This window comes from Ursus americanus, chromosome 4 (genome assembly GCF_024610735.1).
Source record: "Ursus americanus isolate L20-20 chromosome 4, mUrsAme1.1.p, whole genome shotgun sequence".
NCBI lineage: Eukaryota > Metazoa > Chordata > Mammalia > Carnivora > Ursidae > Ursus > Ursus americanus.
The window spans coordinates 48,589,497-48,611,349 of NC_142130.1; the positions used below are offsets into that span (position 1 = coordinate 48,589,497).

The 21,853-nt window shown below is 38.7% G+C and overlaps 1 long non-coding RNA gene across 1 annotated transcript in view; it reads left to right on the top strand.

Annotated features, from left to right (window-relative positions):
- The window catches only part of LOC123784091 (uncharacterized), a 784,838-nt gene that overhangs the window by 363,023 nt on the left and 399,962 nt on the right, over positions 1–21,853 (top strand). The window contains exon 5 of the long non-coding RNA XR_015724218.1: positions 19,435–19,529. This is a non-coding gene — a long non-coding RNA (uncharacterized LOC123784091). The remainder of the gene's footprint in view (positions 1–19,434; positions 19,530–21,853) is intronic.

A 21,853-nucleotide genomic window follows, 5' to 3' on the forward strand; every position in this document is an offset into this window, starting at 1 on the left:
AATTCAAACCAGAAATCTAACCATTGAACCATACCTTAGAGTAGTAAACAGAGAAGGGGGATCTACTTTTGACTATTACTAGGATAACTGATTTTGTACTGAAGGCAATCCTAATTATTGGTGGTAAGATTCATCCCTGAACTGTGTTCCTTCATCTGTCTGCCATGGCCACTTTACCTTGGATATAGATAGAATTTTAGCCCACAATATCTCTAATTAAATAATAATGATGTTTATTGAATGAATGCTTGGTGCCACACACTATGCTGGGAAGATAGTAATAAAAAGATCTCACAAGTTCTGTATAAAATAATGGAGGAAAATATGGATGGGTAATGCTTAATTAGGTGAACACAGTAGTATGCTTGCAGATCCATTCTTTATAATAACAGGGTGTTGGTTAGTGGTTGGAAGACTCTGGGTGGCTGGCAAAATTTAGGTAGCATTATTATTCTGGCCATGTAGGATACATGTACCCATCTTATGGTACTAAATCATTGAAATGTCAGATGGGAAACAAATAAGATTAGTCCTATAAATAGAAGTAATACGGTAGGTATCAGGAAAGGTTTTGTGGTGTGGAGAACTGTTGGTATATTAATGTATGGTCAGCCAGGCTAATCCCATAAATAGACTCTAACCCTGAACCTTCCACCTTCATCCCTGTACATATAACCAGAGACTGGTAGCCAAGGCAGTGAGGTGCTGATCTACTGTCCTGGTGAGGATTGGCTTATGAACTGGGCCAGGAGGAGGGAAGAAGTTTGAGTGGGTACTGAGAGCTCATTTATGATTGGGTAATCTGTTAAGTGAAAAGGTGTGGATCTTAATATATTTAAGTACAAGAACTTCTGCTTCCTGTTTTGAGGTAGAAAGTTGCAAAAGCCTATTGTTTCCACTGTGAGAACAACCCAATAAATTCTAATAGCAAAGCGCTAATTAATCATAAGTGAGTTAAAGTCTAGAAAGGGATCAGTCCTTCCTAGCTGAGAAGGACTCATGGCTGCTGTTATCCCGTGGGGAAAGGCAAAGGAGGCATCCACCCACCTTAAACTGGGTAAAATGAAACCAGGTGAACTTTTTTTTAAAGATTTTATTTATTTATTTGGCAGAGATAGAGACAGCCAGCGAGAGAGGGAACACAAGCAGGGGGAGTGGGAGAGGAAGAAGCAGGCTCATAGCGGAGGAGCCTGATGTGGGGTTCGATCCCATAACGCCGGGATCACGCCCTGAGCCAAAGGCAGACGCTTAACCGCTGTGCCACCCAGGCACCCCAAGGTGAACTTTTAATAAACATTTAACAAAGCATTCTGTTTCGTTTGTTAGATTAAACCCTAAGAAGCCCTGGTCAGAGAGCAAAGCCACAACCGCCTTCCAATTCTGGCCTATTAAGAGTACAGAGACAGCATCCTGAATGTTGGGGGCATCGTAGAGAAGCTAAGAAAATTATCTTGAGGCACACAATATCTTCTTAGGGTTTAGGGCAAATCAAATGCATGTCACCTGTAGTGCACTAGAGGCTGGAGGCAGAGCAAGAGAGCTGAGAGAAATGCCTCTAGTACGCCAGGAATTTACTGACCGGAGACAGCGGCCTACTGAAAGCTAGGGGCAGGACAATAAGCTGGAGAAAGATCTTCAGAGCTTGGGACAGAGGAAAGGGACTCCCCAGAGGTCTTAAAAACTGATGGGTAGATTATAAAGCATAGAGAGACCTTTGAAGCATAACTTGTGTTCAAATCACAATTCCTGATCTTGCCATTAAAATACTGGAAACCATTTTTAGAATTTAAGTAAAGCTGAAACAAATCCAAACAGCTCAAACAAAACAAATCAGCTCAACTACAGATTAGGTTGCTCAACATGGAACTAGCACAGTGTAACTTTGGTTGCGTTCTGTTGGTCAAAGCCAGTTAACGAGGCCAGTGTGGATTCAAAGGTAAGATAAATAATCTCCATCTCTTGATGTGAGCAGTAGCATGCATGTATGGAGAGGAGAAGAATTGATGGGCCCATATCTGTAGAGTAATTATGATATTAAGCAGTGCATTTGTAAAAAAATCCATGGTTTTAAGAATGAGCCATAGTTTTAAGAATAAGCCAGAAGAAATTAGAAAATATTTCTAACTTAATGAAAATGCAATCTATTAAAATTTGTGGAATGCAGCTAACACTGTACTTGGAGGAAAATTTGTAATGTTAAGTGCTTATACAGTTAAAGACTTAAATGTGAGACCTGAAACCATAAAAATCCTAGAAGAGAACACAGGCGGTAATTTCTCTGACTTTGACAATAGCAACATTTTTCTAGATATATCTCCTAAGGCAAGGGAAACAAAAGTAAAAATAAACTATTAGGACTACATCAAAATAAAAAGCTTCTGCATCGCAAAGGAAACAACCAAAAAAACACAAAAAGCCTACTGAATGAGAGGAGATATTTGCAAATGACATACCTGATAAGGGGTTAGGATCCAAAATATATAAAGAATTTACACAACTCAACATGCACACACACAAAATAACAATAATCCAATTAAAAATGCGCAGAAGGCATAACAGACATTTCCAAAGAAGACATGCAGATGGCCAACAGACACATGAAAAAGTGTTCAACACTAATCATCAGGGAAATGCAAATCAAAACAATGAGCTATCACCTCACACCTGTCAGAATGGCTAAAATCAAAAACACAAGAAACCAGTGTTGGTGAAGTTGTGGAGAAATAGGAACCCTCGTGTGTTGTTGGTGGGAATGCAAACTGGTATAGCCATTATGGAAAACAGTATGGAGATTTCTCAAACAATTAAAAATTGAATTACCATGCAATCCAGTAATTCCACTACTGGATATTTACCCGAAGAATACAAAAACACTAATCCAAAAAGATATATGCACCCCTGTGTTTATTGCAGCAGTATTTACAATAGCCAAGATATGGAAGCAACCCAAGAGTCGATAGATGAATGGATAAAGAAGTGGTTTATAGAGACAATGGAAATGATAGACAGCAAATGATAAAGTAAATGGAATAAAATATTAATAGTATGTGCATTGGATATTCATGTGTTTTGATACTATTCTTAATTTTGCAGGTTTTCTGTAAACTTGAAATTATTTCCAAATAAAAAGTTGAATTAAGACAAAAATTTGTGGAATGCAGCTAACACAGTACTTAGAGGAAGATTTGTAATGTTAAGTGCTTATATATTTGACCCTTGAACAGTGTGGAAATTAGGAGTGCCAACCCCATGCACAGTCAAAAATCCATGTGTAACTTTTGACTCCCCCAAAAGATAACTTAGACCAATAGCCTACTGTTGACTGGAAGCTTTACTGATAAACAGTCTATTTACACCTATTTCATATATGTATTATATACTGTGTTCTTATAATAAAGTAAGCTAGGGAAAACAAAATGTTATTAAGAATATCATAAGGATACAGTGGCTAACTGAACATAATAAAAAAAAAAAGAAGAAAACCCATGTAATTTTAAAAACAAGTTTTTCAATTTAGGATTCCCTAAATCAGAAGATTCCAACAGTGACTAAATAGTCTAGTGGCTTTGCTGATGCCACTATTATAGCTCCAGTATTCTCAATTCAAAACACATGAATGAATGGAGTTTTGAAAGCAGTTGGATCCTAAGAAGTTCTTGTTTCTTGGCTTTATATAGTTAAATTAAGTTTTTTGCCACAAAAAAATATAAAAAGCAGAAAAAAATAAATAAATACAGGAAACTAATAACTTATCTGACACCTGTTATTGAATTTCCCAAGTAATGACCTCTGTGACTGGAGTAAAGAAGCATCATCACAGTTGAAGATTTCTGGGATGCAAAGGTCTATAGAAGTGAGTGTTCAATTGTTTATTATCATAGGAAAAAGAGCCTTTAATGAATCCTTTGGATGATATCACCCAAATTCCCACTCTTGACCTAGTCTCACTGCAAACTCATTTGGCATAATCTCTTGGTTAAGACTTGTCTCACCAAAGATGATCTAATTTTCTGATGAATGTGGATAGAGAATGAGGCATCACAGATTAAAAATGCAAGATTATTTTCTTGACCTATCCTACAGTAACCCTGTGGGAAGTCTATTTCTTTAAGAAGCCAGAACTAATAGTAAAATCAAAGCGTAAAGTTAGGAGAAAAGATTCTTTGAGAGACAAATCATTGCTGATTTTCTTGGAGGAAGGTGATACTCAGATATTAGCAGATTGTTCCCTCTGGGGGACAGATAATGGGAGTGTGTGGGAAAAATCTGTTTGGGTACCACAAAAGGCACACACCTTCACAAGGTGAAGAAAAAGTATCAAAAGGAAGAGAAATGTATTTACAGTATTTATTGAAAACAATCCATGTATAAGTGGATTCATTCAGTTCAAACCCATGTCTTTCAAGAGTCAGCTGTATTAGAAAATACAAAAAAGTCTTAAAAATTAATGACTTAGTTTCCAGCTTAAGAAAGTAGAAAAACAAGAGCAAGTTAAATCCAAAGTAAGAAGAAAGCAATTAACAAAGATACGAGCAAAAATTAATGAATTTTAAAGTGGACAAACTGTAATAGAGAAAATCAACAAAGAAACAAAAGCCAAAAGCTAGTTCTTTGAAAAGATTAAGAAAATCAATAAAACTATAGCAAGGCAGCATAAAAGAAAAAGAGAAAAACCCTAGTAATTATGAATACCAGGAATGAAAATGGGACATCATTGCAAGGATAATACAGGAATTTATAAACAATTTTATGCTAGTAAATTTGACTGTTTAGATAAAATGAATAAATTTATTGATAGACATACATTACCAAAGCAGAGTCAAGAATAAACAGAATATCTGAATATCTCTATATCAATGGAAGAAATTGAATTTGTAATCAATCACAAGAAAACTCCAGGACCATATATTTTTATGAATTCTATTAAACATCTAAGGAAGAGAATGCCTACTAATCTCACACAAACTTTTCCAAAATATAGAGGAGGAGAACACTCTTCCTAATGTGTATTTTGGTCATATCCCTGATACCAAAACCTAAAAAGGATATTTCAAGATAAGAAAAACACAGATTAATATCCCTTGTGAACATAGGCACAGAAATCTTTAATAAAGTATTAGCAAATAAAATGTAAAAATATATTAAAATTAGAATATATTCTATATAAACATTCTGTGGCCATCCATTGAACCGAGGTAAATATTGTTATTGTAAACCAGTTTCAAAAGATTACAATCACAAAAAAAAATCATGATGATAGAAATGCCTTCCCGTTATCAGAATCAAAAAATCAATTGTTCGGTAAGACTTTATTTTTAATTAACTTTTATTTAATTTTTTTTTTTTTGAGAGAGAGAGCATGTGAGAGTTTCCCCTCCCTTCCCCTCCTTCCCTTTTCTCCCTCCCTTGTTTCCTTCCTTCCTTCCTTCCTTCCTTCCTTCCTTCCTTCCTTCCTCTCTCTCTTTCTCTTTCTCTCTCTTCCTCCCTCTGTCTCTTTCTTTCATCTATTATCCATATTCTTTCAGGTTAGAATTATTCTACTTTCTTTAATCATGTCCTTGTTATTTATTGACAAGTCTTAGTAGACTTTCTCTGTTTACATTAATGCTTCCTAAAATGTGTTGATTCTTAATTCTATGGGCTGTTAATAGTTTAAGTGAAACCAAATGGGCTTCTTTACAGCCAGGGTTCGCAGAGCCTCATTAGTCCTGATGTGTGTAATACTAATAGAGGTGAACTACTTTGCAGTCTGTCTCTGTTGGTGTATTCCCCAGACTCACCACTTTGACTCCAAATGCCTTAAAGAATAATGTAGATCATAACCACTGGTATTCTTGAAGAGATAAACAAAGTTTGTAAAGTGTATTACAAAGCAAAGCATCCATCATTAAAGCAGCTGCTCAAAGAATATTCTGAGCCTATTTCTCATTTTTTCTGCTTCCACCATTTGTCTGTCTTTCTGTCCTTTGGTTTGTCTCTCCACCCACTCATTAATCCATTTATTCGTTCTCTTCCAATAATCCATGTTTCTTCACTATATAGATTCCGTTCCCAATATGAAAATGTTTTTGTTTTTTGTAGCAACCTTGGAAGTTTAACATAGTCTATGCTGTATTTCTTTTTCTTTTCCTTTCTTTTTCTTTTTCTCTCCTCCCTTCCCCCCCCCTTTCTTTCTGTGGGGATAAACACCCTGGATTTATGGTAAGCACAGTTTTCCATCTGATTACATTTCAGTTCTCTGAGAGAGGAATGTATGATAGAGTGTGTGCTGTTTCCTAAACTTATTTAACCACAGAATATATTTTTTTTTCCTGAGAGGACATTTTGTGGAACTAATTTTATATGGAAAAAGATGGGATACTCTGCTTTATTTTAATAAATGCCATTTTCTTTTTTGCTTTCAAGATATTTTTCAATAATAAAAGGAAAATAAATGCTCATTGTAAATGAAAAATTTACAGAAATGTATAAGGTAAAAAAGCTACAATTCTCTATACATTTCAACACAGATGGGCTCCAGGAAGGGAGGGGCTGTCTGTTTCACAATTTTATCTTCCATGTTTACCACACTGCTGGATATGAGGTGGCCTTGAAAAAACACGTGCTGTATTTTCTAAACTGGTACAAACACACAAGGTGTATTGATTATTTATCAGGAGCTAAAATATATAACTATTCTGCATTTATCTGCCACCTAGTTCTTACTGAGTGACGCACAATAAACTCATAGTTAATCTATGTAATGTGAAAGTCCCTGTCCAAAAGAGCAGATGCGACCCAAAGTTTGAGATTGGATTATTGCAGAAATTTAGGAAAATATTCTCAGAAGTGGTTGGGCTACTTGGAATCCTTCATTTGGGGACCCAGAATTCTATTTTATGCAACAGTCTCAAGTTCGCCTGCCATTTCTTGCATTATTCATACTACAGGCAGTGATAGCTGTACTGTCATTCTGGAAAAATATTAGAGACTTTCAAATCACAGACCCAGGTAATTGCCATGCTGTCTATAGGGGGAATCAGTGTTGGCAGCTGTCTTCTAATTTAAAACCACATTACCCTGTGTACAGTTTGTGGCAGATCATGATTTAAATGTATTTTGGTAATTCTTTAAATGTGGAAACAAATTCATGCAATTATTAGCGGTTCAAGCAGCATGGACCAGAATACAATAAAAAATATGTAGTGACTCCCACCCACCTAACTCACCCTTTGCAGAGACAAATGTTGTTTCCTGTGTTTCATTTCAGAGTTATTTTGATCACAAATTTTAGCTTCCAAGATGTTTTTTAGGAGAAAGTTAAGCAGAGACATAGAGAACACATAAGAGAAAACCATTAAGAAAGAAAAGAAAAAAGAGTCCTCCAAATTCCATCTATCAAAATGGGAATAGACACACAGACACACATACACATGCACATTTTATCCCAAGCCTCCGCTTTCCTTAGCCTCTGTGGGGTGCTGAGACTCTGAACCAATCTTTGGTGCCCGAGCACGTGTAGAATGGTGGTTTCTTAGCTGTTGGCCTGGTGGTCAGTCTTTTGATCGGCCCTCCTTAGAAGGAGTCATGTTAAAAACCATTCCCTACTTCACTGATAATTATTTTGTTTCCTATTATAATGGATAAAGGATGATAATGCCAGGTGGGGTGATACAGATTTGGAACTGGGTAAGTATGCCTGGGCTTTGCTTAAGTCAGTGGTTTGCAAATAGGAACAATTTTCTCTCCCCAAGGGACATTTCACAGTGTGTCTGGAAACGCTCATTGCCATGCCTGGGGATGGGCGAGTATTCCGCACGTAGTGGCAGAGGCCCGGGAAGCTGCTAGACGTCCTGCAAGGCACGGGGCAGCCCCTTGCAACAAAGAATGACCTGGTCCAAAATGCATAGTGCGGGGGTTGAGGAACTCTGCTCTACTCGAACTGTTTTGTGACTGGTTCTTTGGGGAACAGTGATTTTCATTCAGAGAAACAACTGAAAATAGGCAATGTCAACAGCGATAAAATCCTATGCAGTTTTCCACTGTGTTTACAGTTCAGGCTGTTGAACCTCGGAACATAATGGGGGGATGTGGTGTCCTACTAGTTCATCCAGAAAAATAATTTTCGCATAGCATTGTCAACCCTTAGCCTTTTCCCCTTTTAACCTTCTGATTATATTGCTTATGGAAAAACCCAATATAGTGCAGGGAGATGAAACTTGAATAGCAGGGAATAATAGCAAATAACTATTTTAGATTTGTGTGGAAAATCCAAGAAGATAGTAAGTCATTTGCTGAGTTTTATTACCAGCTCCTTTTTCTCGGGTGCCGAGCAGAATCTGCATGGATTCCATCTTTCAGTCAGAAGGTGATACATAAATTCCTCTCAGGGTGAAGCTGATGACTGTGTTCTGGTGGGCTAATTGTATTTAATCTGCTCATTTCTGAATGTCATCACAGATTAAAGCATGTGAAAAATGAAATAATGTGAGATTGCCCTGACTCTGGGTTAGAGAGATTCTTGACCCATAGTAAATCCTGTCTTTGCTTCCTTTCAGCACAGTCTTGCTGGCCTAGAGGAAAATGTGGAATATTGAACACTTAAAGTTGTCTTAATGAAGGGATTCAGGTTGTCGGATCTGTAATAAGATGGTTTAGAGGCTGTGGAATACATGCACTTAAGTTGTTGATGAGGAGGTAGGGGTTTAAGCAGGTGAGTAGCTGGCCCTGGGTCACAGGTCAGTGGTGATCCTGGGGGCTGGAGTCCAGCTTCCCTCATCTGAGCCCGCTGCTTTTTTGGCACCGTTTCTGTGCTGCAGCTCATAATTATTTCCATGTGGCCAGAGATGCTCAATATAAAATATGCCAAAGTCAGACCATAATATCTTCTATGTGTCATCATTTTGGACTGTTAAAGCTACTTTCACATGTATTACCTCATATCAGACACAACCCCATTGCATACAGCAAGAATTTTGTCTCAGTTGATCACAAGGAAGGTAGAGATATTAAGTATCTTAGATGAAGTTAAATAACTCATAAGAAATAGACGCAGATATCCCAGTCCAGGGACTCTGCTCTCCAGTTCTCAGCAGGTTTATTGCAGAGGCGAACAATTCCATACTGATGTAAGACCAGCTGCTCTTTATCGGTTGTTTACTGTGTGTCTGGTACTGTGCAGAGTATGCTAGACCATCTATCCCTCATCCTAACTTTAAGAGATTGGCATGATTATTAATCTCATTGAGTAATAAATAAACTGATGTTTGGTGAGGTTCTATAACCTGTTTACATTTACACCACTCCACTATTAAGTTCAGACTAAGATCTGTTTCATTTCCAAAATCTTATCTTAACAATTATGCTCTACTACCAGCATTGTTCAATATGGTTTTTCTACGGCTGTTTTGGTAACCAGTATGCCTTCCTGATTGGAATAGCCACTTCACATCCAATTTTATGCATTGATGTTTTAATTTTAAAAAAATCTTTTTACTTTCTCACCTTTATTTCTAGCTGATGCTGAGAATGGAGACAACAGGTTAGGATAATTTTCTCTCTCCTCCATGTTTATCCAGTAGTTCCTATCTGATTTTTCTTCTTCAGCACACTTGCATTTACACATTCCATCTAACCTACCCAATGCAGAAAAAGCAGACTTTCTAGAAAAGAAATCTGATTGTGTCACTATTTAGAAGGCTTTTTTTTTTTTAAAGATTATTTATTTATTTATTTGACAGAAAGAGAGAGAGAGAGAGTGAGCACAAGCAGGGGGAGCGGTAGCCAGAGGGAGAGGGAGAAGCAGGCTCCCCACTGAGCAAGGAGCCCGATATGGGGCTCGATCCCAGGACCCCAGGACCATGACCTGAGCAGAAGGCAGACGCTTAACAGACTGAGCCACCCAGGTGCCCCTATTTAGAAGACTTTAATGGATCACCATAACTTAAAACACAAGATATTCTAAAATGTATTTCCTGCTTTATTATGCAGTTTTATCTGCTGTCAATATGTCACAGACTCTGCTCTAGTCGTCCTGAAATTTGATAGTTTTTAAATGAAATCATGCAGTTTCATGTGTGTGCATTTTCATATTCTTCGAATTACATCTCTACACTGCCACCTGCTTCCATCCCTTGGCCCAGCCTGGCCCTTATTTAATTCTTTTACTCTTTTTTAAAAAATCAATGTTCATAGTTTTCAGAGTACAGGTCTTTCACCCCCTTGGTTAAGTTTATTCCTATGTATTTTAATCTTTTCTGGTGCAATTGTAAGTGGGATTGTTTTCTTAATTTCTCTTTCTGCTACTTCATTATTAATGTATAGAACTGCAACATGTTTCCGTATATTAAGTTTGTATCCTGTGACTTTACTGAATTCATTTATTCTAGTAGGTTTTTTTTGGTGGATTCTTTAGGGTTTTCTATAGATAGAAATATAGTATGTCATCTACTAATAGTGAAAGCTGTTCTTCTTCCTTACCAACTTGGATGCCTTTTGTTTCTTTTTCTTATCTGATGACTGTGGCTAGGACTTCCAATACTATGTTGAATAAAAGTGGTGGGAGTGGACATCCTTGTCTTGTTCTAGATCTTAGAGGAAAAGCTCTTAGTCTTTCACCATTGAGTATGATGGTAGCTGTGGGTTTTTCATATATGCTCTTTGTTATGTTGAGATATGTTCCCGCTACACCTATCTCGTTGAGAGTTTTTATCATGAATAGATGTTGTATTTTGTCAAATGCATTTTCTGCATGTATTGAAATGATCGTATGGTTTTTATCCTTTCTTTTGTTAATGTGATGTATCGCGTTGTTTGATTTGTGAATATTGAACCACCCTTACATCCCAGGAATAAATTCCATTTGATCGTGGTGAATGATTTTTTAAATGTATTGTTTGATTCAGTTTGCTAGTATTTTGTTGAGGATTTTTTCATCTACATTCATCAGAGATACTGGCCTATAGTTTTCTTTTTTTCTGTAGTGTCTTTATTTGGTTTTGGTATCAAGGTAATGCTGCCTCATAGAATGAATTTAGAAGCGTTCCTTCCTCTTCTATTTTTTGGAATAGTTTGAGAAAAATTGGCATTAACTCTTCTTTAAATGTTTGGTAGAATTAACTTGTGAAGTCATCTGGACCTGGACTTCCGTTTGTTAGGAGTTTTCTGATTTCTAATTCAATTTCATTGCTAGTATTTTGTCTGTTCAAATTTTTTTATTTCTTTCTGATTTGGTTTTGGGAGGTTATATGTTTCTGGGAATTTATCCATTTTTTCTAGGTTACATTTTTGTTCCATATAATTTTTCATAATATTCTGTTATAATAATCCTTTCTGTGGTGTTGGTTGCTATTTCTCCTCTTTCATTTCTGATTTTATTTATTTGAGTCCTTTGTCTCTCTCTCTGTCTCTGTCTCTCTCTCTGTCTCTGCCTTTAAATGAGTCTGGTTAAATGTTTATCAATTTTGTTGATCTTTTCAAAGAACCAGCTCTTGGTTTCATTGATCTATTCTTTTTTTTTTTTTTTAGCTTCTATTTTATTTAGTCTTTATTTCATTCTAATCTTTATTATTTTCTTCCTTCTACTGACTTTGGGCCTTATTTGTTCTTTTTATTCTAGCTCCTTTAGGTGTAAGATTAGGTTGTTTAATTCTTTTGTTCTTTAAAACTTCCTTCAAGAATATTGCTTCTGAGACTCCCCAAACACCCAGGACGTAGTTCTATCATGGCCCTATCACTGTAGTTGATAATTGACTTTCCTTCCCAACTATGTTATGAGCTGTTTGATAGAAGGCACCATTTCATGTCTTTATTTCCCCAATGCTTAGCTCAATTCCTGGCATATGATAGCAAGTCAATAAAGTTGAATGAGTGTGGTAGTATCACAAGAATTTGGGGATTGAGTAGATACAGAAAAAAAGAGAGAGGAGTGAAAGATGGTTCCAGGATACCTCCTTTGGGTAACTGGGAAGATCATTATGCTATTAACTGAAACAGGAGATTCCGGAGAATGATATGAATCTGGTGGTGAAAAGGAGAGTTGGTAAATTTGGATTTGCTCCTATGGCATGTTGAATATGATAAGATGACCATAGAATAGTAATCTCCAATGTGCTAAATATATTATGTGTCAAATAAAGTAGTTAGTTTAGGTTTCATGGCCAAAAACAGATTTAAGAAGGCTCTGTTATCCTTTGCCATTATAAAGTAAATAGACCTTGAGTTCCTTAAAATATAAAGAAAGAGTAGGCTGACTTCATTGGTCAGACTCCAGGTTTTCCTCCATTACCTTTTTGACATTTCTCATGCAGAAGCAGAAATTAACCTTAAGCTTTATGAGCAACTAATCTGCATCAAGCAATCAAACTTCATGAATTTGGCTGAAATGGAGTTCTTTGTATGAATGGAATGTTTGTTTTTGTTTGTTTGTTTGTTTTGGTAGCCAAGTGGTTCTTAATAACATTGTGTAAATATTAGCATACAAGGGGTAGTTTGCTTTAAGATGCTTATGTATTTGGTTTCTAAGCCTTATTATTTAAGCAGAAAATTTGTTTATGCGTGTGCCCTTTCTTTTCTCAAATCTGTCTGTGGGAACACAGTTTAGACTGGAAACAAAAAACAGGGAAGAGTCCTGTGAGGAATAAATTTGCTTTGTGAGAATTATACAGATAAAATGGAAGTATACTTGAACAGACACTTTTCTAATGAGGACATACAAATGGCCAACAGACACATGAAAAAATGTTCAAAATCATTAGCCATCAGGGAAATTCAAATCAAAACCACACTAAGATACCACCTTACGCCAGTTAGAATGGCAAAAATTAACAAGGCAGGAAACAGCAGTTGCTGGAGAGGACGTGGAGAAAGGGGATCCCTCCTACATTGTTGGTGGGAATGCAGGTTGATGCAGCCACTCTGGAAAACAGTGCGGAGGTCCCTTAAAAAGTTAAAAATTGAGCTACCCTATGACCCAGCCATTGCACTACTGGGTATTTACCCCAAAGATACAGGCGTAGTGAAGAGAAGGGCCATATGCACCCCAATGTTCATAGCAGCATTGTCCACAATAGCTAAATCGTGGAAGGAACCAAGATGCCTTCAACAGATGACTAGATTAAGAAGCTGTGGTCCATATATACAATGGAATATTACTCAGCTATCAGAAAGAACGAGTCTCAACATTTGCTGCAACATGGACGGCACTGGAGGAGATAATGCTGAGTGAAGTAAGTCAAGCAGAGAAAGACAAATATCATATGATTTCTCTCATCTGTGGAACATAAGAACTAGGAAGATCGGTAGGGGAAGAAAGGGATAAGGGGGGGTAATCAGAAGGGGGAATGATGCATGAGAGACTATGGACTCTTAGAAATAAACTGAGGGCTTCAGAGGGGAGGGAAGTGGGGGAATGGGATAGACTGGTGATGGGTAGTAAGGAGGGCACGTATTGCATGGTGCAGTGTGTGTTATACGCAACTAATGAATCATCGAACTTAATATCAGAAACCAGGGATGTACTGTATGATGACTAACATAATATAATAAAAAAACATTTAAAAAAATGGAAGTATACAGCTAGCCATTGGAATGGACCCATCAAGTTACTTCATTATCATTTTAACTTCTACATGCATGCGTATTTTTTGGCAAATGTAGTCACAGTGATTTGTAGTTCCACAGGATTTTGAAAATATAGATTACCTCTCTAATTCTCTGGCAGAATGGCTTGTTAGCAGAGCTTAGAAATCTCTTAACAGAGAACTTACAGCAAATGCAGTTTAAATATAAAAAAGGTGAGCTTACTGCTGGGAAGTAGGATGTTAGACAAGTGCTAGATAGCAACACAATTTTTGCCTTCCTAGGCATTCCTGTGGGCATCTCAGTGGACAATCACATGTGAGTATTCTGAAGTAGGGAATGTGTCCAGAACGGGCTGAATTTTGTTCCTACCAAAACCTAACTGTTGAGGTCCTAACGTCACCCTATTTGGATATAGTGTCTTTATGAAGAGAACTGAATTGATCTAAGGCCATTAGGGTGATCCTAAGCTAGTACAAGGGGAAATTCGGTACAGATACACATAAAGGGAAGATTGTGTGAAGATACAGGGAGGAGTCAAGGAGAGAGCTGGGAACAGATTCTCTCGTGGCCCTCAGAAGAAATCAACCCGAAGACACCTTGATCTTGGATTTCTAGCACTCAGAATGATGAGAAAATGTTTCTGTTGTTTAATTGTCTAGTTTGTGGTACTTCGTTGTGACAGCCCTATCGGAAGGAGTCTTAACTTTGTATCCTCAGGCCTTAGTATGTGGCTTGGGATATAGAATGTTCCCAATAAGTGTGTTTGAACCAAAGATGTAGAAAGGGGCCCTGTTGGTCTTTGTAAAAGGGTTATATAACTTGGAGGAATATGCACAGCCCACAATTCTATTTTTAAAAGCTTACCGATCAATCAATAGTTGCTGTGGCTTTAGATTTTAGGTCTTAATAGTAGGTCCTTTGTGTCGGTTATACTCAGAAGAATGGGTATCAGTCCTGCCCTCCAAGAGCTCATTGCCTGGATTTGCCCTTCTTAGGAAAGCAAAATCTTAGTGAAAGGTTTCATATTAGCCCTGTGTGCTTAAGCGGTCCTCCCTCTTTGCTTCTAGTCTTACCTGTATTAGTAATGGCACTTTTTTTTTTTTTTTTTTTTTTTGGTGTAGGGGGTGGGAGGCCATCAATCATTTAAAGAGCTTCCTAAACATATATGTTTGAATTTTCCTGCCAGTAGTAGTAAAGTAGGCTGACATAATCAGGGATTGGTTTTTGGTCTGGGCTCCATGCTAATGATCAGATGATCATTAGGGTCCCCTGGGATTTAGGTATCCCTGTACATTTGTCAGTATCATTTTAGTCTTCTTTACTTAAACTTGCAGCAGGAAAGAATATTTACTCTTTTAGCTGAATTTACTATAGAGTTGAATGAAGTATAAAATACACAAGGTTGTATTTAAGTTAGACCAATAATCTTTTCTCATACTGACAGCTGGTAAATATTCTTTAGCCATCCAAGGATACTTCAAGTTTTCAGTCTTGCCTTCTAGAAATGAGAATTAGTCTTCAGTGCAACATTCTTTAAGTAGAACATATTTTGTTGATCCTTTTAACCACTGTTTCATTGAATTCTTACTACAGCCCTAGTCACTGAGTATAATTGTCATAGCCATTTTATGGATGAGGGGATTGAGGAACACAGAAGTTAAGATCGTCTGATTAGTCAGTGGCAAAGCCAAGGTTCAGGGAAAGACACAGCCTGTGTCCCTTTACTGTGTGGTATTGCCTTCCTGTTTCCATCAGTATTCCTCTTTTGATCCACTACTTCCTTTTCTTTTTTTGTGAATGTTGTATTTAGTGAGTAGAAGTTGGGAGGGCTTGCAGCTTCTCAATGGCTTTATGATTTCCCAACTTTCCGGCTTTTCTTACTCTGTTTTCTTGGTGACTCTGTGATTCCTCTCTTAAGCATATTCACTGAGAGATGTTCTCAGCTCCATGTCCTGCTGCCAGGAATCCAGGTTCTGCTGCCTTTCCCCACTCCTCCTCTTCCAGCCCTCCATCTGGGGAGTTTGTCCTTGTCTGCTGTCCCATCTTTTGATTTCTTATTTTGTATATTCTGCATTTCTTTCTTTGTGTCGCCTGATACCACACTCTACATTCTTTGGACTTGCCTGCCTTCTAGTGTATGATTTAGCTCACTTCAGAGGCCTAAGCATTGGGTAACTGGTTTCTTGTACTCTGCTGTTCCCACTTATTTCACTTCTTATATTTATAAGTAAAACAGAAGTTTGTCGTTGCTTAGGAAACTTCACTCTTGATATGGAAAAGACCTACCTCTAGCACTTGTCAGGAAAATTATCTTCTCAACCATGAAACAAACCTTTTATGGTTTTCCCATCTTTTCTCATTTTCAGGAATTACTATGGTTGGTAGATATCAAATCATAGAAGTTTAATCCAGCATACTTCTAGACCTGCATTTTCCTGTCTGTGTAGCAAAGAGCATTAGTCCTGTGAGTTTCCTTAAAAATTATAACCACAGTAACATCTCCCTTTTTCCAGCGGCAGGTTATTGGGTGTTGTGGGAGCTAGTCATGGAGCTCTGTATGCTCCTTGTGGGATCATCACTGTCCCTCCCTCTTGACCACCTGCCCCATCTCTCTACTATAGAGTGCCCAAATGGCCAGCCCACTAAAGGAGGCTACAATTACACCTAATAATCTCCCTTTCCCTAAGATGTCATCAAGCCCTGCATCCTTGTTTTTCTCAGTCACTGCAAGAAGCCTCAGCCTCCTAGCCCATCCTCCGTGCACATTCTCCAATGAGTCTCAGTCTCCCTCCTTTCACAGCTCCTCCGCTGTACATTCTGGGACTCATGATGTGTGTACAAATCAAGAGAGGCTAAGTTTTACTGTGGTAACAAATCAGCCACACACACCTGCACCCCCTTCCCCCCAAAAAAGAACACCACCAGCATTTTAACAAAACAAAGGCTCATTTATTACTTAGACTTTATGATCAGCATTGGTTCAGGGAGTCTCTTCTATGAAGTCACCTAGAAAAGAAGCTGACAAAGGCTCTATAATATTCTATCAGAAATATCTGGAAATGAAGCCTTGTTCGTGGCCTTAGGAGAGGAAGAGTGAAATGGGAGGATTGCATAGGGGCCTTTCACTGCTTCAGCCCAGAAGTAACATGTACCATTTCTCACATTTCTTCACCAGAAATATTCAGATGATCCTGCCTAAGTATAATGCACTTGAGAAGACCTGTCTTCCATGTGACCGAAAAAGGAGTGAAATGATATTGGTGATCACCAATGAAGTCAATTTCAGCCTGTCATTTAAAAAAATGACCTATTTTCAATCTGTTGTCATAAATTTCCCTTCAACTTCTTGTTCTAAAAAAATGGCTTTTCTTAAGGACACTGCTTCCCTGGCAGCCCTCACATAGTGGCTCTTTTTTCTCCTATCCACCATCTACTCGTGTACTTGTAGGTAAGATTGCGTATCCTTTGCTCACTGTTCTTCTACCAGAATGTGGTTCTCCCTTGCTTTCCTCACTTCCTTATACAAATGCCCTCAGTTCCTTTAAAGCACATGTCATCCGACTGGACCATCTGCTACCCTTCCTGGTTGCAGCCATCTGCCATTCTCTGGTCGCTTCCTACCTGCTCTTCTTCGTCTACACGAATGGAAGATTTTTAGCACTTACTCTACTTTGGTTTACTGTATTTCTCTGCTCTGTGATTTCTGTCATCAATCTTAGTGACTTTGGTATCCACAAGGATAATCGTCCCATACCTTGTTTGTGACATCTTCATCCCTAAATATTTATCTTTTCCTCACCTCTGATATCTGTTCTCGTGATCATACACCAGGCCTCTGCCTCTGAAACCTCAATTTCTAGCATCTCACTTGTTGACCGTTACTGTTTTTCCATTTCAACCCTATTGTTATGGGCTGAATTGTGTTCTCCCAAAATTCTTATGTTGAAGTCCTAATCCTTAGTATTTCAGAATGTGACTGTTTTTGGAGATAGGGTCTTTACAGAGGTGATTGAGTTAAAATACGGTCATAAAGTGGGACCTAATCCAAAATGACTGGTGCCCTCATAGGAGGGGATTAGGACACAGACATTCATAGAAGAAGACCAGCTGAAGACACAGGGAGAAGATGGCCATCTACAAATCAGGGAGCAAGAAACTAATCCTGCCAGCACCTTAATCTTGGATTTCTAGTCTTTAGAACTGTGAGAAAATAAACTTCTGTTGTTTTAGCCACTCAGTCTGTGGTAGTTTGTTTTGGCATGCTGAGCTGACTAATACAGCCCTCTAATATCCATGTGTTCTCCCGTCTTTCCTCAGATAGGATTTCATGGTCCACCACCATAATCATGCCCTTCTATACACCTTTGTTTTCTGGCCCCTCATCAATCTTTTACATGTTATATGTCATAAATTCTGCCTGGAAAAACTTCCACTCCGGTTAGATCCAGCTGCCCACTAGGATAAAGCCTGTGGCCTAGCAGCTGAGCATGGCTAAAGGAAACTCGACACCCATTAGTACACGTGGGAGCATTGTATTTTCAGCGTTTCTCTAGCCCCTCACTCTCCCCTTCTCGGAGAAACCATTTGACACCATCTTCTTGGTCCTCAGACTTTCATTCCCCTTTACATTCTCAATGATATGCCTCTTGTTTCAGGGCCCAAACTGAAGCAACCAAAAAAGTACTCTCTGATCTTCCTTCACCTCTCAACTTCTTTGCTTCAGTGCCCACATACTTTGTCATCTGATCTGTGAAAAAGGATGAGTTACTCCTCTGTCTAGGATGGCAGCACCTTTACCGGTACTCTGGATTGCCTTGCCCCCTCCCTCTCCTGCATAAGTGCCCTTCCCAGCTTTCTGCAGGCTCATACGTGGCAGGCTCCCATATTTGCTAATGCTTCACTGCCGTAGGCTTTGCTGGGCTGAGTTTACAGACCCTGAAATCTTAATGCAACAATGATTTATCTCTTGCTTATACAACATCCAGTGAGTGCTGGGGGGCTTTTCAAGGGCAGTTTTCCCCCATGAGACTGACGTAGGGATCGTGGTTCCTCTAGCCTATGAGGTCATCACCTCAACAAATGGCTCCCAGTGTTCCTATGACTAGGGGTAAAAAGAGGGGAATTGGCATACACATAATTGGGAGAACAACATTTATTATTTTTTTCTAGGAAAGGTTGCTGTAGAGATAAAAATTTTTAAATTCGAAGATACTTTATAAACAACACTTTACTGTCCATTGTGTGGGATTTCACCTATTACTGATAAGTAAAATAAGGATGCTGATGATCTCCTTTGTATGCTGTGGACATATCAATGGAATTTTCTCTTTCATTCTGTGTTTGTGTGTTTTCCATAGAATTCACAACATTACACTTATTTTGGGAGAGTACGGGTGATTTCATTTAATAAATATGTGATTGGGAGAGAGGGATTATTCATTAAGTTTTCTCTTTCTAACTCTATTGCATCTGGAATGAAAATCAGCTGAATTCACATACGAAAGGAAACTATTTGCTGTCCACTTTGTCAGAATGAGGGCAATGAATTTGTTGATGCTTGTGCATCCCTGCTTGGGGTTTTCAGTAGGCATTCATGGTGCTCCAACCAAATCTTGGGTTTTGGTTTTAAGAGTCCAGCTGCATATTCACAAATAGGTCCTTTGAAATGAACAGTTATAATAAAGAAGAATCTGGTATGTAGTTCCCATTTATGTAGTTCATGATTCTGTGGGCCAGTGGTCCTTCTGGTTTCACTGGGCTTAGTCACGCATCCTCAGCTTCCTGTTGGCTAGTCAGCTCTGCTTCTGAGGGTTCTGGCTACAGGCTGGGTGGCAGTGGAGACGACTTAGGCAAGTGTCTTTCATCTTCCTGCAGGACCACCCAAGCTTGTTCACATGGAAATTGGGCAAGATCCCAAGAAAGAGAGAGGGAGGCGTATGTAAGGTGCTGGATCCCAAGGCTTGGAACTGGTAAGTTCTCAGTTCTGCCACATTCTATTGGCCCGACAAGGCACAATGTCAGCCCATATTCAAGGAGTGAGAAAGTGGATTCTAACTCATCGTGGCAAGAGCTGTAAAGTCAAGTGCAAACACACAGAAAAAGGAAGAAAAATGATTTATGGCCACGTAGTAATCTACCACATAGGACAGACACTCGAGAAGTGCAGCCTGAGGTATCAGAATTGTTTCTCCACCTAATACTAGCCAGTGGAGAAAGCAAAAGTCAGAAGTATGTCTTTGAAAACGAGGCCTTTCTAAATAGTTCTCCCCGGCTTGCCCATCTCTATCACTATTAAATACAGATCTTTCAGAAAATAGTCATTCTTATAAAACTAAAAGCTTCAGTTTTTAAGCTCATTTATTTTCCAGTGGAAGTAGTTTTCTGAAAGAGGAAGTGTGTTGATTGCATCGAGAAGGACCAGCATCTTGTCCCCATGGTAACAGCATCTTGAATTCTCCAAGTGTTCACCACCTGGTGTTTTGAGGCCCAATAGCCTTAAGTATCATGTTATAAAATGTGAGAGAAAAAATCTACATGTACCACACGTACAAGGACAGTGGCCCCACAGGTGCTGTTTGGTATCAGATCATTCTGCGCAGAATGATCTGATACCAAATAGCACCAATACCAGATACTCCTTCTAACAACATAGGAGCAGATTATGTTGTAATGCTTTCAAGGTTTACTGCACATGTGCAAATACACAGAAACAAAATTCTTGAGTTCTAAATGGAAACAAAACTCATAGCAGCTATAACAGTCCTATCATTAGTTACTGGAATATTTGAAATTATTACACATGTCCTGACTTACTGTAGTCTTTTAAAGAAGATGTTTGAGAAATACAATGTCTAAGTCCTAAGATGTTTGTGTGGGTGGCTGCCTTTCCATGAAAATTGTCCTCTTTCCCAAAACCCTTGTCTTACTAGGTGTCAGTAGGGCTTTTGAAAATTAGAATTTAGAATCAAACTAAACTACATCTCCATGCAGTAGTTTCGGGGAAGTAAATGACATACTTAATATCTGTCCATATCCATGACTTTTGTTAAGCTGCACAGGAACCAGGCGAGAACAGTCTTTGTTCACTGTGGTAGCTGAGTGGCCGCTGTTGCTGCTGAAACTGTAAAGCAATTTTCTATTGTAAAACCTGTAGTAATAGAATTCGAGAAAGGTGGATCCCTAGGGGGATTGAAGCAGGGATGAGTGCGGGATGTTTTTGAATAAGTCACTGGGTAGGAGTGGAGGCATTTTTCAGATTAGAAGCAGGAAACTAGTGGGTTGCTGGGAAAAGTGGACATGAGCTTTGAACTAAGAATAGACAGGTCTCCCTGGATCCGAGGAAATATCTGCCATGAGGCAGAGAAGTTCCCAGGATGATGTCATCCACCTGAAGGGGACACCGAAGGTGAGGAACCTAAATTCTACCACATACAGTAGGTTAAGACTTGCCACTCAGTGGCTGGTGTGATGATGAAAGAAGTCCATGCAAGCAGCATGCTTTAAAAACTGTAAAGCAGTGTCCAAAGCTCTTTCCTCTTCCTTGAGGACCCGCAGGGCAAGGAGTGAGGTAAAAGAGGGCAGGTGCAGTGTTAAGAAAAGGAAAATGCTATCGATGTGCATCCCCCCCCACCCCCCTGCCCCTGCCAAGCTGCAGAAAAGCTGCCTCGTATGGGCTTAGAGATCCTGGGTCTGAAGAAAGGAATATTGAGTGGAAGAAAGAAACAGGGAATCTCTGCACCTTTACAGTTCTGCTTCTCAGATCACTTGGCATCTGGACATCAGTTATCTGAGGAAGGGGAGTTTATCTCAGCAAAGATTTGTTTTTGCTTGTACGTGGGTGCCCTGGAATTGATGCATTTTTGTGAGGGAATATCAGTGTGTTTGCTTACTAAGTGTTGGCCCAGACATGATGGGTGTTATATAAAATTCAATATATGTACTATATTACTTTATGTAATTAAAATCTAGTCCCAGGAATTTCATGTAAGAGACTGTGGATGTGTATTATTTCCACATCAGAGGTTGAAACTGAGGCTTTGTGAGGTTAAGCGCCTGACTTAAGGTCACATAACCAGGAAATAGTGGATTTCAACTCAGGTACATTGGATTATGGTGTCTTTTTCTACTGCCTTTATTGATAAATAGGTTACAAAGAAATAAGTAGAGTGATGGTTTGTTGGAGAATAAAAACTTGGGCAGGATCTCTGTGTCTCCACCCCAGCTCTAGCTTCCAGCCTCCGCCTTCCTACTGGCCAGTTTGGATGATGAGGCCTTGGTGGGCATGCCCGGCCTC